The following is a 20,472-nucleotide window of genomic DNA, read 5'->3' on the forward strand; positions in this document are numbered from 1 at the left end:
CAGCCTTTTTTGTTCACAAAGAAAAATTGAATGTGAAAAAAATTAAAAGGGGATCACGGCAACACAAAGCAAAATTGCAACAGATAGATGGTTTTAAGTTATGACTATTTATGTGTTATGAAAATGAAAGGAACACCCATATTTCATATTCCTATAGTAATCATAAAATCTTACCCTCCTGGTTTTACCTAGATCTTTATTCCCTCTGGTTGTTAAGCAAAACAAGCTCTCAGTTCAAGTTGGTAAGGCCGCACTTAAAATGTCATTTCCTGAATGTGAGCCAGTATTCCATTCAAAGGAGGAAGTTTTGCTGCAGACGTACCCTTCTAAATGGTAATCGATCTAACAGAAATTCTAAGCTGCCCTCGTACTTTGACTTTGAATCATGTGAATATTTAATCTTTTATTAGATTCATCATCCAACAATCACAAATCCAGAAAGATGCTGGGGATGACCACAAAAATCAGTATAATGAAGAGAGTTACTCCAAGATGTCAGCCAGAAATTTTAACAATATATCTAACTACCACACAAAACAGACAGATGCAACTACAGAGAGGAAAAAGTCATTTAACTTGTTCTGATATTTGGAATTCTGATTTTGATCCAGATGCGAGAGACTGGGCTGTCCTGGTAAAAACATCAGTGTAGAAAGAAAAGCACTTCTGGCTCTCTACCAACATTGATTGGATTCCCCTTTAGGTTAATCAATCTGCAGCTGAATTAACTTTCTTTCTGTTGTGATAACCTTTCAGGTTTTCTGCCAACACACAGCAGATGGAATCTGGGGTTGAAAAGCAGAGGAATGGGATTCTAATCCTAACTTTGCTATTAAATAGTGATGTGACCTTGTGTGCCTCAGTTAACCTCTTTGAGCTTCATTTTCCTTATCTGTAAAATGGGGACAGTAATCCCTCATCTGACAACTTTTCCGAGTTTTAGTAAAGCTCATAGCACATTTTTAATGGAAGAGAGCTGTGCACTTGTAAAAGCATTTCTCAGAAGGAAATTCAGTGAACAGGGGACCTCCAGGAGCATCCTTCTGAAGACATAGCCAAGGGATACCCCTCAAGTACTTTCCACATTCAGGATGTTTGGACTGAGCAGAGGAGGCATGTATATCTGTCAGCAAACCACTCTTTATGCCTTGGATTTCTAATCTACAAACAACCTGGGTAATGAAATTGAAACTGATGTTTTTCATGTTATAATGTGTTCTGAACATTGAGTGCTTAAAACAAACAAACACACCTTTGGTCAAATGTCAATAATCCAGAGCTTTTCACCTGTTGATAAATTAGTTTAGTCCTTGGCTCTCTGTTTAATGAACTCATGGGGTAAGTTATATTACTTTCCTTACTTTATTGATGATGAAACTAAAAGGCAGAGATGTGGTTGACTGTCCTAGGGTCCTCAGTTAGGAAGTAATGGAGCAGGGCGTTGAATCCAAGCAGTCAGTCAACTGTCCCATGAGGCCCTTGTCTTTGTTTCCATTTATACTTTAAAGTACCTTCTAAAAAGCTTTGTTAACAAAAAGGGTTGTCTGTAAATTTTTTTTTTTTTTATTAACAGACAATTTGGGGGTAGAGAGTAGAATTTAGGATTGGTTAAGGAAAACTTATGTAAAGGTAAAGCACAAATACTAATTTACAAAATGCAGTTTACTATTTTTTTACTTTTATTAAAAAAATAAGAATAAACCAGTAGTGTTAGAAATTACCACACTAAGAAATTTTTGTGATTGGTCAAAAGTGAAATTGCTACTATTATGTGTTTTCCATGTTCCCTTGCCTAGACAAAGCAAACACACAACAACAACAAAACTCACTCGCTGCCCTGAAGGTCCCAATGCTCACATGTAGAAACTCTAGGCTCTAAGAATTGAGGTGAAATGGAGTGTGGACTGTGAACTGAATGGCTTAGAGAAATGTCACTCATCCTGTTGCCAGGGACAACTGGTGTTTCTTCAAAGCTATAAGACTACAGTTGACCCTTGAACAACTTGGGGATTAGGAACACCGATCCTCCACACAGCTGAAAAATGCCATCTAATTTAGTCAGCCATGCATATCCGAGATCCCAATTCAACCAACCATCCATCATGTAGTACTGCTGTATTTACTACTGAAAAAAATCCACATAAGTGGATCAGTGCATATAAGTGGATCAAACCTGTGCTGTTCAAGTGTCAACTATATTTATATTTGACAACGCGTTTAAGTAAAGTGATTGCCTGGCTGAGGTGTCCTGAAATCTGTCTGTCACACAGTCTCCACGACTCACAACTTTTCCCAGAATTGATAAGCTTTATAAACGGAGCATAAATATTGCACAAATAATACTCAATTCATCTGAAGTATCATAGGATTTCATATGTGGAATTTTAAAAATATTAAATAGTAGGAAAAGAGTTGGCTACTATACTTCAACTAAATGGTTATATTTCTTTCTTTATAACATCATCAGTATCCTGGGATTTTTCTGCACTGTAAAAATGCATTTGTTAATTTATCTACTCACTAATTTTACAGCTATTTAATGAACCCCTGCTCTGTACCAGACACTAAGCCTGGTTCTGAAAATTCAGATATGACCACGATCCCCTCCCTCTGCCATGCTCAAGGTTGTTTCAGGGTAGTGTAGTAGAAGTCAGCCATCAGGCAATTGAAATAGGATGTGTAATTAGAACATTGCTTGCTGCTATACCAGTTGCCTCAGGAGTGGATTAGCAAGAATTGTTGCCTTTCCTGTGGCCTAAGAAGTAGCTGGGCTTAAATTAGCATGCTGATACCACACCTAAGAAGGCTAGCAACTGGGCAAAAATACATCTAGAGGCTGTAGGATGGGGGGGTTCATCAGGAGGGAGCTGAGGAGAGGTCAGAAGTCAAGCTAGAGTGGATACTTATGTCACAAAATTGAGGACGCTCCTGAAGTGTCCACATGGGAACCCCAAAGAAGTGCAATCATTTGGGTACTTTGCCCCGCAGATGGTGTCTATGACCAGTTGAAGATTGGGTTGGGGGTGGGTAAGAGCAGTGACTGACAAGGGTCTACAGCAGGAGCCATTAAAGAAACAGAACCAACCTCCTGTGTCAAATCCCTCCCACCTGTTTCAACACAAAACCAAAAGGAAATCGGAGTTGAGTAGATAAGCTCCACTCCTGACTCAAGCTATTAGTCAACCTGGGCTGGAGAGATGGGAGTGTTACCCTGGATATGAGGTTATAATTTTAAATTTGACGGACTGATCTTTTTTATAACACCTGAAAGTGATCAGACAACCATGGGATTTACCTGAGATGTTACTGAATGCGAAAACCATTTGAAGGGGGTCATATGAGAAATAAGAAAACTGTCTCTTCTTTGTAACTTTGGGAGAGTTAGTACTATTCAAAATCATAGCTATAAGTGTGATAAATAAGATAGACGTGTCAACAAGGATATGGTGAGGGCACTTAAAGGGGACAACTGACGTAATACTGAGATGCTAAAGGGGTCTCAGAAATGTTTATAGTTACGAGCAGACTCTCACCTCTGTTAGCTTCTATAAGCCTCTCTTTTTTTCTTTTGTGAAGTTACTTTGTGAAGTCAAAGTCATTGAGTCATGTTTATTTTGGTCTTAACTCTAGATCACTGGCTTTTAAAAATAGTAAAGGCCTTGCTTTGCACAATGCATAGTCAAGTCCATTCTTTCTTTATTTATTTTTAATAAGTGAGCTCTACTTTGGACCATGGTGATTTCATTCCTTTAACTGGCTGACTCACCTTAAAGCATCTTGAGGACGGAGAAGTTTGTTCTTAGGTTGTAAAGAGAAACATGAGTGCCTGATGGAAGCACAGATTTCAAAAACCGTATCATTTGCGTTACTTGTATTACAGGTAGGGAACGAGGAAGAGAAGCAGAACATGAGAATAATAAGTACAAGCCATTCTGAGGAGCACCAGAGCCAGGCCTTCACCTGACTTCCCGTGGGGACGCTGCAGTCTCATTCGCGCTACGATGGAAGCTGGCACCAAGGAGAGAGATGCTAGTCCTGCCTCACCGTTCACCACCAGGTGCGACTGAGCCGCTCACACCTCTACTCACCCTTCCCTCCCTGGCCTGTTGCAGAGTGTGCTTTAAAGAGAGAGGTCCAGGAACTGAAACAAAGAAGTTTCCTTGTTTCTTCTTTAGGTTCTTCTGCCTGATTTTATCCTCGGCCCCTTTTGTCTCATACCATGTATACTAAGACTATAAGAAATGAAATGGGGGGGCTTCCCTGGTGGCGCAGTGGTTGAGAATCTGCCTGCCAATGCAGGGGACACGGGTTCGAGCCCTGGTCCGGGAAGATCCCACATGCCACGGAGCAACTAGGCCCGTGAACCACAACTACTGAGCCTGCGCGTCTGGAGCCTGTGCTCCGCAGCAAGAGAGGCCGCGATGGTGAGAGGCCTGTGCACCGCGATGAAGAGTGGCCCCCGCTCGCCGCAACTAGAGAAAGCCCTCGCACAGAAACGAAGACCCAACACAGCCAAAAATAAATTAAATAATTAATTAAAAAAAAAAAAAAGAAATGAGATGCAAACCCTCTGGAACTAGAGTATTTTAAGGGAATAGACTCTCAAACCAAAAGCAGCCATTTTATTCAGGAAGCTTTTAACATGCCTTTCTCTGACAATGCTTTTACTTTTATATAATTAAGAGATTTAAAAACCTGGAAAACGTGAATGGTTTTTGCTCATATGTATGCCCATATATACACAGCACTCACAATGAATGATGTGTTATTTTGTGCAACCAACCAAAAAGTATTCCTTTGCAGTTTAATCATTTTCATCTTTACTTGTTGCAAAGCCTGGCCCAAGTTGTACACTGAATGTTCGAAAGCGACTTTATGCTACAATTATTTAAACTGAAAAGAAAGACTTTTCAAGTGGGAATAATAAAATTATCTAGTTTCACAAACTGACACCTATTCCACCAATAAAGTGCTGTTACATTTTTGAGCATCTACTGAAAATCATTACTTGTAATTTAGGAAGCTGCTATCATTTAGCACTTGGTTATATGGACTAGTAATGATTTTTCTTCATCATAGATAATTAAAATTTAGTACAAATTAGATTATATAATCATGTAGCCCCTTTTTCTAAAATTATTACATTTCAACAGTATAATTTAAATGTACAATGTGAATAATATACAAATATTTGAAATGCAATATAAAGAAAGTAAATGTAAGATACAAACCAGGTACATTTTCATATAACTGTTATCAGATTTATTAAGTGAAAACCAACCTGGTTTTAAAGTTTGCACACTTATAGCTTATAAGCCTTTAAGCCTTCTTATATTCTTGCTCTTGGGTTTTGTTTTGCTTTGATTTTCTTGGCAAAATTTCAAAAAACCGTAGTGACTCTTGCATCTCTATTTATAAGTATGGGAAAAAGTGACTCAATTGACTTTAATTGTTAAGTTTAATCACTCAACTGGTATACATTAAGAGAAAACAACTTCAGTAATAACGATCAACAACAACAAAAAAGAAACTTCACGTTAGATGTAGTTTTGCACTTTGGAAAGTAGATGGGAATTTCCTAAAAAGTTAAACATACATTTACTATATGACTCAGCAAATCTACTCCTAAGTATCTGCCCCGTCCCCCAAAAGAAAGGTGTATGTCCTCACAAAGACTAATGTGAATGCTCATAGCGGCATTATTCAAAATTTATAAATAATAGAGACAGTTTAAAAATCCATCAACAGTTGAATGGCAAAACAAACTGTGGTATATCCACATGATGGAATACTACTCAACAATGAAAATGGAATGAATTAGTGGATACATGCAACATGAAACCTCAGAAACATTATACTAAGTGAAAGAAGTTTTACACAAAGGACTACTTATAGTATGATTACATTTATATGAAATTTCTAAAAATAGCAAAACTGTAGAGACAGAGAACAGATCAAAGTTTACCTGGGGCTGGTGATAGGAGTGAGGATTGGCTAAACTGGGCATTAGGGAATTTGTGGGGATGATGAAAATGTTGTAAAACTAGATTGTGTTGCTGATTGAACAACTTTAAATTTAATAAAACTCCACCAAAGTGTACACATAAAATCAGTGGATTTTATGGTAAATTACATATAGAGAGAGCTTTTAAAAATCAAGGCTTGGACTTCCCTGGTGGTGCAGTGGTTAAGAATCCGCCTGCCAATGCAGGGGACACGGGTTCGATCCCTGGTCCAGGAAGATCCCACATGCCGTGGAGCAGCCAAGCCCGCAAGCCACAACTACTGAGCCTGCATGCCACAGCTACTGAAGACCATGCGCCCAGAGCCCGTGCTCTGCAACAAGAGAAGCCACTGCAATAAGAAGCCCACTCACCACAGCGAAGAGTAGTCCTCCTCGCCACAACTAGAGAAAGCCCACACGCAGCAACGAAGACCCAATACAGCCAGATAAATAAATAAATAAATAAATAAATAAATAAATAAATAAATAAATAAATAAAACTGCCATCCCTCAAACCACTAAAAAAAAAAAACTTAAAAAAAAAAATCAAGGCTTGTTCTATTCTCCTTCTACTAATACCTCATATATTTCTCTGCTTTTTATTCATGATCAGAGTAGAACATTTTTCATTCTGTGATCTTCTACTGAAAACTCACCCAAATATAGCAGCTCTTCATATCTCCCTCCTTCTGTCTGCCTGGCTTATTCATTCATTCTGTCATTCAATTATTCAACAAAACTATATTGAGCATCTACCAAGTATCAAGCCCTGCTCTAGGTGCAAGATGAATAAGTCATCTCCTAATGCTCCTCTTTTCTTCTCATTACAAACTCTCTTCATTTTAGAGCCACTCTTTCCCCATCTTCCCTATTTATACTTACTATCTTATATAGGTCAGTGATTTGCAAGTTGGTTCAGTGCTTTGCAGATGTGCTACTTCACTTGAAAGTGTCAAGCTTTTCTACTTTAATAAATATATCTTTAAAACACCTAACCAATTCAAAATTAATTAATTTATTAAAATATTTATTCAGTGGTTTCTTCCAAAAAACACACCAGGCAACACCAATGGTTTGGGACAAAGGACTTTCACTTTGCTCAGCAGTATCAACTTAACTGTCTCCATTATTGACAGCTAAGGCAGTTCTGGAATTGTGTAGAGGGTACTGTCCACTCTAAGAAGAGATTTCTAAGCCTGCTTTGGAGATGTCCCTAAATCCAAAACTGACCTTTGAACTGGGATCCATTTTCCAGGCTAAGTGTGATGGACTTATATAGTGTCCAGAACCAATTTAGGACGGTTTAATTTCCTAGATTCATCCATTCACTCTTCCTACCAAGATGTCCATCTTGTAACTCTTGTGCACCAAATATCAAGCCATACACTGGTGTGCAAGATGAATAAGGCCTAGAGTTTGCCCTCAAAGTGCTTACAGTATGAGAGACAAACAAATAAAATGACAAGACTGATAAGAGCAAAACAATGAAAACATATACAGAGAATAGAAACTATGTATACAGTGTTTTATATATATATATATATTTTTTTTTTTCTTCTGAAGATGAGTGATATTGAGCTGATTTTCAAAAACTAAGTCATGGTCTAACTGATATACTAAGAGTAGGATGGTAAGGCATTCAAACTAAAGGAAAAATGTATGCAAAAGTCACCTTCAGGGAATTATATATAACACAAACAGATGCAGTGCACGGTGTAACTGGGGAAGTAGCTTGACAAAACTGAACATTTATTTCCTCAAGAGTTGAATAATGAATGAATTTATATACTAGTCATGATGCTGTGATTAATAAAAAATATACATTTAGTCATTCAGATGACCCAAATATATTTCTCATACATATTTGGTCTTCATCCACGGTTCCTGGCTCACAGCTCCCAAAATCCTTGGAATTGCCTAAATGTTGAGAATGATAAAAAGTGTCTTTTGTTATGTCAATGAGCTGACTTCTGGAGAGCAGCTAAGGGTGGGGGCAGGTTGCCAGTGATTAGAGGGTTGGAACTTTCAGTCCCATGCCCTGATTTCTGGGAAGGAGAGAGGGGCTTGAGGTTGAATCAATTGCCATTGGCCAATGAGTTGGTCAATCATGTCTATGTAATGAAACCTCCATAAAAGCCTTCCCCAGAAAAGCTTTTTGGTCCTTTTTTGGACAGCATCCATGTTGGGAAACCAGAATGCTTCCATGTGCCACCAAGCCACGTCCCATGCTCCAGGAGGACAGAAGTGCCTTTGTTCAGGACCTCACCAGCTGTATCTCTTCATCTGGCTCTTGATTCATATCCTTTAATATCCTTTTATAATAAATTGATAATCTAGTGAGTAAAGGGGTTTTCTTGAGTTCTGTGAGCCTTTCTAACCAACTAACTGAACACAAAGAGTGGGTCATGGGGACCTCTAATATATAGCCAGTTGGTCAGAAGTGGAGGAAATAATGGGCTTGTGACTGGAAGCTGAGTGGTGGGTGGTCTTGTGAGACTGAGGAATTTGATTCTATCTGCAGGTAGATAGTGTCAGAATTGAGGTGAATCCTTGGACACTCTGTTGGCATCCAAGAATTGGTGTGGGTGAGACTAAACACACACACACACACACACACACACACGCTGGAACTGGGTCTAGGAACTCTTTTTCACCAGTCAAGAAATTATACTTTGTCTGATAGATAGTAAATGTTCACTGAAGTGTTTTAATAGGCAAGAAACATGAAATAGACCAATTTTATGGCAGTATGCGGGATGGGGGAATGATTGGTTTGAATTTTTTAGATGGTAAAGGAGAGGAAGAATTGTGGGATGATTTTTCCATTTCCCTGGCTTTTCCAGAACGGATGATGACTTAGTGGGTAAGAATTCTGGTACCTCTTATACTTGGAAAGTAAGTGGCCCTCAGATTTTTGTTAGATAATGCCCAGAAATATTAGTATGCCAGTCTTCAGAATCTAGATTAGCAATTCAAGTCTATTTTCTCTATACACAGATTATTTTTTTGCCCATTTTTGATTTCACTTGTGCTTAACAAAGACATGACTCTCTTCAGTCTTCTATAATATCATTTGCTGGAGAAATCACTTGGTGACCAATACTGCTATAAACACAAACACAAGGACTGTATCAGAGAGAAAATAATTCGCTCCCCAATATTTAACCAATTTTTTTTCAATACTCTGGCCCTTTTTTTTTCATATAAAATGATTAACTTAATAAAATTTAAAGCATTTTCAATTTAAATATATATCTTTAAAAATTTCATTTATGCAGAGACTTTGTGAACTCTGCTTCTTCTCCATCAATCCCAGCATTTTGAGAAATGAGGAAGAAACCTTTGGACAAAAGGATGTGCACTCCAAAAAAAAAAAGAGGCACATGAGGAGCAGAAGTCACTAATGTATGCAACACCACCCCTCCCACATAAACATCGGGCTTTACCTGGTCCAGTTTCGATGCTTGCCTTTACCCAGTCATTCAGTGACAAAAGAGGAGACTGTGTTGATTTGAGAAATATTATAGCATACAAAAATAATTCTCTTGCAGTTATTTATAATAAATCTTTTACTCTCTTATTGTTCAAGGACTTTTTTTTGTTTTTTTTCCTGAAACTGCTCCTATCTCATCTTTTAGTGTTATTCCTTTGTAGTGAGCAGTTTGGTTTCTGTAAAACTATCATCTGTACACACTGATGTTTTCATTTCATGTGGTACATGGCCCTTTGACCCTATCTTCCAACCTGGTCAGAAGCACATATGTCAAGTGATAGAAGTATTCTCATTCAGGATAATTGATCAAAGTAAAAGTCTTACATAAATCAGACTCACATAAATATAAAAAATAAAAAAGAAACTGAAATTTGGTGTCATCTGTGAAAATTGTCTCTTTGGTTGAATTTGTATGGAAATATCTTAAATTCGGGCTCTAGAATGATGTTTTGCTTCCATCAGCTTTAACGCACCTGAAGGTGTGGGTCCTGGGAAAGATTTCTGTTAATAGAAAGACTTTAGTATTGGTTGCTGTGACCAAACACTTCATTTAAAAACAGTTCTGACATGTTATGTTCAAAATATGTCTAAATGTAAGGAAGAAAAAAGTTTGGTCCTGCAAAGGACTCAGATTTAAAACTGGGAGTGGGGATGAACAAAACCAGGTTTCCTTAACAGCACATAGGAAATATAATATCAGAGTTGTGTATTCTAAGTAATACTCATTAGTAGTCATTAACAAAGAAAAAAAATGAAGTGAGAGAAGTTATTTTTAAAAAGATAAATAGCAGGACATTTTCTCTTCATCAGCAATAATATTGTGAAAGTAACCATTTTTTAAATGGAGGTAAGTTATCATGGGTTCTTTGATAACTAGGGAAGAAAGAGCAGAAAGAGGGTACCTTGTCTATATATTTCTATTCTGAGGTGGAAATGGGAAAGATAAGAATATAAGGTGATTTAGAAACACAGCAGGTATACAGAAGCCTTGAGATGAGTTGCCCTTTCACAAGTACTAACTGGATAGAGAGACCCAGGTAAGAGGTCAGTGGCTTTTCTCTAATAAGGAGCTGAAAAGAATAATGAGGTGATGCCTGAAGCAAAAGCTGCAGGAGCCAGGCTCTGCGTGTCACAGAAATATTAGCATTTGTGAGCAGAGCAGCGAATAGGTTCAATGCAATGCAAAGGACAATAGATCAACATTTCAGGTTGGACTGAAACAGAAATTAAAAATAGATTAAAAACATACTTGTGTTTAGGTATTGGTATTTCTTTCAGTCTTGCCTCCCAAATCTGAGAAATGAACTCTTAAATGTAATTTGCAGAGTAGAAATTATATTCCTGTTGTCTAAATCAAAATTAAAATAATAGTGAAAGGTGACATCAAAATATATATTTTGTGTGTGTGTGTGTGTGTGTGTGTGTGTGTATTTTAAAGAACTCATACTCTAGCCTGGAAGTATGATATTTTTTCTCCTCTATCTCAAGTTATCGTACTAGGAAAAGAATAATTCATTCAGTCTGAGTTCCACAATCTATAGCCAATGCTGTCTACTTCAGATCCGCTACCTACAATGCAGGAATTGTGCCTAGAAGGAATCAGTCAGCCTAAACTGAAAATACCCTATTTTTGTAATGACATTTACAAAACTACTGTCATTTTTGAAAGTTAGAATTAGGTTTTGAAAGTTTTAACATTTGTACACAACAATTTAAAAAGAGAGGCCATATTATGAAGAGATGGTGGGGAGAGTCTCTGTTAACTAGGGGGAAAGTCACTCTGATAAATGTTCTTAATGTTAATTATGAAATTGGAAGTGACTTCCAGCCATTCAACATGCAGTCAGAAGAGCGAGCCATAGTTCAGATGTTCCTGGTGTCCTATGGTAACTAGGTCTGTTCAGAGGAATTGCGTTCCCTCCAGCCTGTCTTAAACTACAAGTACTCCCCAAGGACTAAATTTGACCTAGAAAATTTTGGCACACGTATGGTTAGTAAGGTAAGTACATCATTCAAGGTGAGCAGTCGTTCCTGTCCCTGATAGCATTCAGCATACTACCTCTGGCTAAAAGACTCATTTCTAAACCTCAACGGCTACTCCTACTCTCTCAGCTAACTCTCTTCCCCATTTGCATTGGGCTTTACTACGTTCCATATTCCTTTCCTTCTGGAACCTTAGGCTGTAGCATGGCCACATACGGTATGTGCTGGCAACCTAGAAGGGGGAGGGAGTTAATGTTCAATGGGATACACTTTGAACAGTAAGCAGAGGGATCCAGAAGATAAATTCCTCTCCCCTCCTCCCCTCTGCAGACTATACAAGAAACCATGGTTCCACATGGTTCCCCAGAGCCATCCCAAAAGACTAGTTAAATGTCTATGTCTTCTTTGGAAGCTGTGGCCACTTCGATAACATATCGTGTTACATATGCTTTCCCTTCGTCTCTTCCTCACTTCCTTTTTCCCTTCACTCTTGCTGCCCCTGAACTGTACTCTACAATAAAGCATTAACATATAGATTTCACCTCAGATTCATTCTGTTGTCTAAGGCTAAGCGCGGATGCCTGACAAATTTCATTATTTTGATTGAATGCCATCATGAGCAGAAATTATTGGCCCATGATAATATCTAATCAAAAGTCTTTACCTAATTCAGAACACTATGGATCAAGTGTCCTCTATTTTTTATAGAAACACAAAAGGATAAAAAGCACAAACACAAGGTTTTCAGTTGTGGATTTACAGATGGTACAGATGCTACCCTGATTTTATCTTCAGGAAAGGACAAGAAGACTTTGACATATCTCAATTGAGGAAATTAGTGATTGCCTATTAATCCTATATGTTTATGTGAGATGGGAAAAAAAGTCATTACATTGTGGTTCCAGAAGTATTAGGCCCCAAAAGAGACTTTCCTGAAGGTGTCCTTTAATACTTCTACACATAAATTCTGGATATATAGAACTTCTCCAAACACAACACTATAAAACTCTCAGACCTCCATGTCCTTGCACAAGCTATTCATTCCCCCTGAATATCCTACACACACACACACAAACACACACATGCACACATACACTTTCTACCTTGAAAACTGATGATTCAGCTAAAGACCTTTTTTGTGACTTCCCCAACTGTCCCTCCTTCTCATTGCAAAATTATTTCTGCCTCCTATTTATACTTCTATTCCAACACCTCTCTCATAGCAGCACCTATATTTCTACTGGCCTTTTTTTTTTTTTTTGAATTTTATTTTATATATTTTTTTATACAGCAGGTTCTTACTAGTCATCAATTTTATACACATCAGTGTATACATGTCAATCCCAATTGCCCAATTCATCACACCACCATTCCCACCCCCCTGCGGCTTTCCCCCCTTGGTGTCCATAAGTTTTTCCTCTACATCTGTGGCTCAACTTCTGCCCTGCAAACCGGTTCATCTGTACCATTTTTCTAGGTTCCACATACATGCATTAATGTACGATATTTGTTTTTTCTTTCTGACTCACTTCACTCTGTACAACAGTCTCTAGATCCATCCACGTCTCTACAAATGACCCAATTTCGTTCCTTTTTATGGCTGAGTAATATTCCATTGTATATATGTACCACATCTTCTTTATCCATTCGTCTGTCAGTGGACATTTAGGTTGCTTCTGTGACCTGGCTATTGTAAATAGTGCTGCAATGAACATTGGGGTGCCTGTGTCTTTTTGAATTATGGTTTTCTCTGGGTATATGCTCAGTAGTGGGATTGCTGGGTCATATGTTAATTCTATTTTTAGTTTTTTAAGGAACCTCCATACTGTTCTCCATAGTGGCTGTATCAATTTACATTCCCACCAACAGTGCAAGAGGGTTGCCTTTTCTCCACACCCTCTCCAGCATTTGTTGTTTGTACATTTTCTGATGATACCCATTCTAACTGGTGTGAGGTGATATCTCTTTGTAGTTTTGATTTGCATTTCTCTAATAATTAGTGATGTTGAGCAGCTTTTCATGTGCTTCTTGGCCATCTGTATGTCTTCTTTGGAGAAATGTCTATTTAGATCTTCTACCTATTTTTGGATTGGGTTTCTTTTTCTAATATTGAGCTGCATGAGCTGTTTATATATTTGGAGATTAATTCTTTGTCTGTAGATTCGATTGCAAATATTTTCTCCCATTCTGAGGGTTGTCTTTTCCTCTTGTTTATGGTTTCCTTTGCTGTGCAAAAGCTTTGAAGTTTCATTAGGTCCCATTTGTTTATTTTTGTTGTTATTTCCATTACTCTAGGAGGTGGATCAAAAAAGATCTTGCTGTGATTTATGTCAAAGAGTGTTCCTCCTATGTTTTCCTCTAAGGGTTTTATAGTGTCCGGTCTTACATTTAGGTCTCTAATCCATTTTGAGTTTATTTTTGTGTATGGTGTTAGGGAGTGTTCTAATTTCATTCTTTTACAGGTAGCTGTCCAGTTTTCCCAGCACCGCTTACTGAAGAGACTGTCTTTTTTCCATTGTATATCCTTGTCTCCTTTGTCATAGATTACTTGACCACAGGAGCGTGGGTTTATCTCTGGGCTTTCTATCTTGTTCCATTGATCTATGTTTCTGTTTTTGTGCCAGTACCATATTGTCTTGATTACTGTAGCTTTGTAGTAAAGTCTGAAGTCAGGAAGTCTGATTCCTCCAGCTCCGTTTTTTTCCCTCAAGACTGCTTTGGCTCTTCGGGGTCTTTGGTGTCTCCGTACAAATTTTAAGATTTTTTGTTCTAGTTCCATAAAAAATGCCATTGGTAATTTGATAGGGATTGCATTGAATCTGTAGGTTGCTTTGGGTAGTATAGTCATTTTCACAATATTGATTCTTCCAATGCAAGAACATGGTATATCTCTCCATCTGTTGGTATCATCTTTAATTTCTTTCATCAGTGTCTTATAGTTTTCTACATACAGGTCTTTTGTCTCCCTTGGTAGGTTTACTCCTTGGTATTTTATTCTTTTTGTTGCAATGGTAAATGGGAGTGTTTCCTTAATTTCTCTTTCAGATTTTTCATCATTAGTGTATAGGAATGCAAGAGATTTCTGTGCATTAATTTTGTATCCTGCAACTTTACCAAACTCATTGATTAGCTCTAGTAGTTTTCTGGTAGCATATTTAGGATTCTCTATGTATAGTATCATGTCATCTGTAAACAGTGACAGATTTACTTCTTCTTTTCCAATTTGGATTCCTTTTATTTCTTTTTCTTCTCTGATCGCCGTGTCTAGGACTTCCAAAACTATGTTGAATAATAGTCATGAGAGTGGACATCCTTGTCTTGTTCCTAATCTTAGAGGAAATGCTTTCAGTTTTTCACCATTGAGAATGGTGTTTGCTGTGGGTTTGTCATATATGGCCTTTATTATGTTGAGGTAGGTTCCCTCTATGCACACTTTCTGGAGAATTTTTATCATAAATGGGTGTTGAATTTTATCAAAAGCTTTTTCTGCATCTATTGAGATGATCATATGGTTTTTCTTCTTCAATTTGTTAATATGGTGTATCACATTGATTGATTTGCATATATTGAAGAATCCTAGCATCCCTGGGATAAATCCCACTTGATCATGGTGTAGGATCCTTTTAATGTGTTGTTGGATTCTGTTTGCTAGTATTTCGTTGAGGATTTTTGCATCTAAATTCATCAGTGATATTCGTCTGAAATTTTCTTTTTTTGTAGTATCTTTCTGTGGTTTTGGTATCAGGGTGATGGTAGCCTCATAGAATGTGTTTGGGAGTGTTCCTTCCTCTGTAATTTTTTGGAAGAGTTTGAGAAGGATGGGTGTTAGCTCTTCTCTAAATGTTTGATAGAATTCACCTGTGAAGCCATCTGGTCCTGGACTTTTGTTTGTTGGAAGATTTTTAATCACAGTTTCAATTTCATTACTTGTGATTGGTCTGTTCATATTTTCTAGTTCTTCCTGGTTCAGTCTTGGAAGGTTATACCTTTCTAAGAATTTGTGCATTTCTTCCAGGTTGTCCATTTTATTGGCATAGAGTTGCTTGTAGTAGTCTCTTAGGATGCTTTGTATTTCTGCGGTGTCTGTTGTAACTTCTCCTTTTTCATTTCTGATTTTATTGATTTGAGTCGTCTCCCTCTTTTTCTTGATGAGTCTGGCTAATGGTTTATCAATTTTGCTTATCTTCTCAAAGAACCAGCTTTTAGTTTTATTGATCTTTGCTATTGTTTTCTTTGTTTCTATTTCATTTATTTCTCATCTGATCTTTATGGTATGATTTCTTTCCTTCTGCTAACTTTAGGTTTTGTTTGTTCTTCTTTCTCTAGTTCCTTTAGGTGTGAGGTTAGATTGTTTATTTGAGATTTTTCTTGGTCTTGAGGTAGGCTTGTATAGCTATAAATTTCCCTCTTAGAACTGCTTTTGCTGCATCCCATAGGTTTTGCATCGTCGTGTTTTCATTGTCATTTGTCTCTAGGTATTTTTTGATTTCCTCTTTGATTTCTTCAGTGATCTCTTGGTTATTTAGTATCGTATTGTTTAGCCTCCATGTGTTTGTGTTTTTTACGTTCTTTTCCCTGTAATTGATTTCTAATCTCATAGCGTTGTGGTCAGAAAAGATGCTTGATATGATTTCAATTTTCTTAAATTTACTGAGGCTTGATTTGTGACCCAAGATGTGATCTATCCTGGAGCATGTTCCATGCACACTTGAGGAGAAAGTATAATCTGCTATTTTTGGATGGAATGTCCTATAAATATCAATTAAATCTATCTGGTCTATTGTGTCATTTGAAGCTTCTGTCTCCATATTTATTTTCATTTTGGATGATCTGTCCATTGGTGTAAGTGAGGTGTTAAAGTCCCCCACTATTATTGTGTTACTGTCGATTTCCTCTTTTATAGCTGTTAAGAGTTGTCTTATGTATTGAGGTGCTCCTATGTTGGGTGCATATATATTTATAATTGTTATATCTTCTTCTTGGATTGATCCCTTGATCATTATGTAGTGTCCTTCCTTGTCTCCTGTAACATTCTTTATTTTAAAGTCTATTTTATCTGATATGAGTATTGCTACTCCAGCTTTCTTTTGATTTCCATTTGCATGGAATATCTATTTCCATCCCCTCACTTTCAGTCTGTATGTGTCCCTAGGTCTGATGTGGGTCTCATGTAGACAGCATATATATGGGTCTTGTTTTTGTATCCATTCAGCAAGCCTGTTTCTTTTGGTTGGAGCATTTAATCCAGTCACGTTTAAGGTAATTATCGATATGTATGTTCCTCTGACCATTTTCTTAATTGTTTTGGGTTTGTTTTTGTAAGTTTTCTTCTCTTGTGTTTCCTACTTAGAGAAGTTCCTTTAGTATTTGTTGTAGAGCTGGTTTGGTGGTGCTGAATTCTGTTAGCTTTTGCTTCTCTGTAAGCTTTTGATTTCTCCATTGAAGCCGAATGAGATCCTTGCCGGGTAGAGTAATCTTGGTTGTAGGTTCTTGCCTTTCATCACTTTAAGTATATCATGCCACTCCCTTCTGGCTTGTAGAGTTTCTGCTGAGAAATCAGCTGTTAACCTTATGGGAGTTCCCTTGTATTTTATTTGTTGTTTTTCCCTTGCTGCTTTGAATAATTTTTCTTTGTCTTTAATTTTTGCCAATTTGATTACTGTGTGTCTCGGTGTGTTTCTCCTTGGGTTTATCCTGTATGGGACTCACTGTGCTTCCTGGACTTGGGTGGCTATTTCTTTTCCCGTGTTAGGGGAGTTTTCTACTATAATCTCTTCAAATATTTTCTCAGGTCCTTTCTCTCTCTTCTCCTTCTGGGACCCTGTAATGTGAATGTTGTTGCGTTTAATGTTGTCCCAGAGGTCTCTTAGGCTGTCTTCATTTCTTGTCATTCTTTTTTCTTTATTCTGTTCTACAGCAGTGAATTCCACCATTCTGTCTTCCAGGGCACTTATCCGTTCTTCTGCCTCAGTTATTCTGCTGTTGATTCCTTCTAGTGTAGTTTTCATTTCAGTTATTGTATTGTTCATCTCTGTTTGTTTGTTCTTTAATTCTTCTAGGTCTTTGTTAAACATTTCTTGCATCTTCTTGATCTTTGCCTCCATTCTTTTTCCGAGGTCCTGGATCATCTTCACTATCATTATTCTGAATTCTTTTTCTGGAAGGTTGCCTATCTCCACTTCATTTAGTTGTTTTTCTGCAGTTTTATCTTGTTCCTTCATCTGGTACATAGCCCTCTGCCTTTTCATCTTGTCTATCTTTCTGTGAGTATGTTTTTAGTTCCACAGGCTGCAGGATTGTAGTTCTTCTTGCTTCTGCTGTCTGCCCTCTGGTGGATGAGCTCTACTGGCCTTTTAACCATAGTGGGAATTCCCTAAATTTTCAGATTGTGTTGTTTTTGCTTTTATATCCCCAATATGTTTCATGACCCTTGAGACATGATAAGGACTGGGCAAAAATTAACTAAAGGACAGGCCAAAGAGGTGAACAAGGACAAAGAGGAGAAGGAAAAAAAAATCTCCACAGCAATGTACTTTATCAGTCTCCTTCCTTTCCTTCTTTACCCCCAGATTTTGGATTTGAAGAAGAGAATCCAAAGTTAAAATAATGCTACATATTTTTGAAAGTTTTAGAAAACATCACAATATTTCATGCACTGTACCACAAAATATTTTAAGTCAATCCTCTGGATATTTTTTTCTGATTGAAGCATGCTTTCAAGAGTACAACAAAAATCAATGAAGTATCACCTCACACTGGTCAGAATGGCCATCATCAAAAAATCTACAAACAATAAATGCTGGAGAGGGTGTGGGGAAAAGGGAACCCTCTTGCACTCTTGGTGGGAATGTAAATTGATACAGCCACTATGGAGAACAGTATGGAGGTTCCTTAAAAAACTAAAAATAGAACTACCATACAACCCAGCAATCCCACTACTGGGCATATACCCTGAGAAAACCATAATTCCAAAGAGTCATGTATCACAATGATCATTGCAGCTCTATTTACAGTAGCCAGGAAATGGAAGCAACCTAAGTGTCCATCGACAGATGAATGGATAAAGATGGTGTGGCACATGTATACAATGGAATATTACTCAGCCATAAAAAGAAACGAAATTGAGTTATTTGTAGTGAGGTGGATGGACCTAAAGTTTGTCAAACAGAGTGAATTAAGTCAGAGAAAAACAAATACCATATGCTAACACATATATATGAAATCTAAAAAAGGGGCAGGACAGGAATAAAGACGCAGACGTAGAGAATGGACTTGAGGGAAGGGTAAGCTGGGACCAAGTGAGAGAGTGGCATGGACATATATACACTACCAAATGTAAAATAACTAGTGGGAAGCAAGCAGCTGCATAGCACAGGGAGATCAGCTCGGTGCTTTGTGACCACCTAGAGGGGTGGGATAGGGAGGGTGGGAGGGAGCCGTGAGAGGGAGGGGATATGGGGATATATGTATATGTATAGTTGATTAACTTTGTTGTAAAGCAGAAACTAACACACCATTGTAAAGCAGTTATACTCCAATAAAGATGTTATATATATATATATATAAAGAGAAGTATAAATTTAAATATAAATGGGGTTTAATTATTAAATTTTCAAATTACAAAAAAAACAAAATCAATAAAGAAAATGTTGCTTTCCAGAAACTTGTTTTGAGGGAAACTGTCCTGAAACACTTCAGATCTATAAACAGATATTTGTATTAAATCCCTACGTTTCAGATGCAGAAAATGGACACCATGAATTAGAATGGATCATTGTGTAACGTCTAATAAGCCTGCTCATTCTACAGAAGAGATAGAAACTTGTAAATACAGTGTTTTTAACAATAAATTTGATTGAGCACTAACAGACAAATCTCCTCCTGATCTTGAACCTCAAAGGAGTTGACCCAGATGCATGGAAATCTTCCCTAAATGGAATATTTGTGCCACACTCAGGCTCTCAAACACTGTGAGATAAGCACCATTTCCAGAATGGGACTGTGGTATCTTGACATATTTTAAAGACTGAAGAGGCAATTATTATTTTTGATTGTGTTAACTAACCTGTATATAATTATGTAATTACCTACAAAATTTAGGCAGAGTGTTACAGATCTAAATCATTAACTTTAACAATTGACAAGCTGCTTTGATTAGTATTTTCATAGTGTAAGATAACATACTTTTGTCAGCTTTCATATGATTAGTGATGATTGGGAATTTATTTATGTAAAATGTTTTTATTGCCTGTTTGGAGAAACAGAGCTGGAGAGTGAGGGCAGGAGAGTCACATACCTTCCTCATGGTTCAACTCAGGAAATGTCAGTGATGAGAAAACACCGAAGAGGTCCTCATTATCACCCCCAAATGACATAAAATTGTAGTGTCGGATTAGAAGAGTATCCAGATAATTCAGTTTGGGAGAATTGGACTCTCCTTTGGCAAATTAGACTAACAAGGACATCAGTTTATGTGGCATCAACTCAGACTGTCATACACAACCCCCGACTTGGCCAGGCAGCCCCTCTAACAGCATTGATCCTTGCAGCTGCTCTTCTAGGGAAAATGCATGTCAATATATTTGTTATTTACTTTCTAGCAGAAACCCAGCAGCTGCAGCAATTTTTGAGAGAATTCTCTGACACATCTCATTTCCTATCAGTCGTAGGTGCTAGTGGCTGTACACACATGTTCCTATTAGGCTAACATCTCTGAATGCAGCTAGTTATTGGAAGAGAAAATCCTTTAATTTCTTGGCTATGACAAGGCTGTGTGAAGCCAAATTTCAACTCTCTATGGGAGACAGAAAGTCCTCAGGACATGAAGCCTTTCTTGTTTCCCCAGGCAAATTGGCTGGGCTCATTTGTTTAAAGGAACCTATTACAAAAAGTGGCTTAGAGAAATTTTAAAGTAAAATTTAAAATAAAAAGAGTCTTTCCCTTTTGAAGAAAAGTGTTTGGGGTGGAGATGGGCGTTTTCAAAAGGGACCAA

The 20,472-nt window shown here is 37.5% G+C and overlaps 1 long non-coding RNA gene across 1 annotated transcript in view; it reads left to right on the plus strand.

The window, feature by feature from the left end:
* LOC132366604 (uncharacterized) overlaps positions 1 to 4,969 on the plus strand; it is a 90,668-nt gene extending 85,699 nt beyond the window's left edge. The window contains exon 3 of the long non-coding RNA XR_009503476.1: positions 3,881 to 4,969. This is a non-coding gene — a long non-coding RNA (uncharacterized LOC132366604). The remainder of the gene's footprint in view (positions 1 to 3,880) is intronic.
* The last annotated feature ends 15,503 nt before the right edge of the window (positions 4,970 to 20,472 follow it).

Source organism: Balaenoptera ricei, chromosome 5, assembly GCF_028023285.1.
Source record: "Balaenoptera ricei isolate mBalRic1 chromosome 5, mBalRic1.hap2, whole genome shotgun sequence".
NCBI lineage: Eukaryota > Metazoa > Chordata > Mammalia > Artiodactyla > Balaenopteridae > Balaenoptera > Balaenoptera ricei.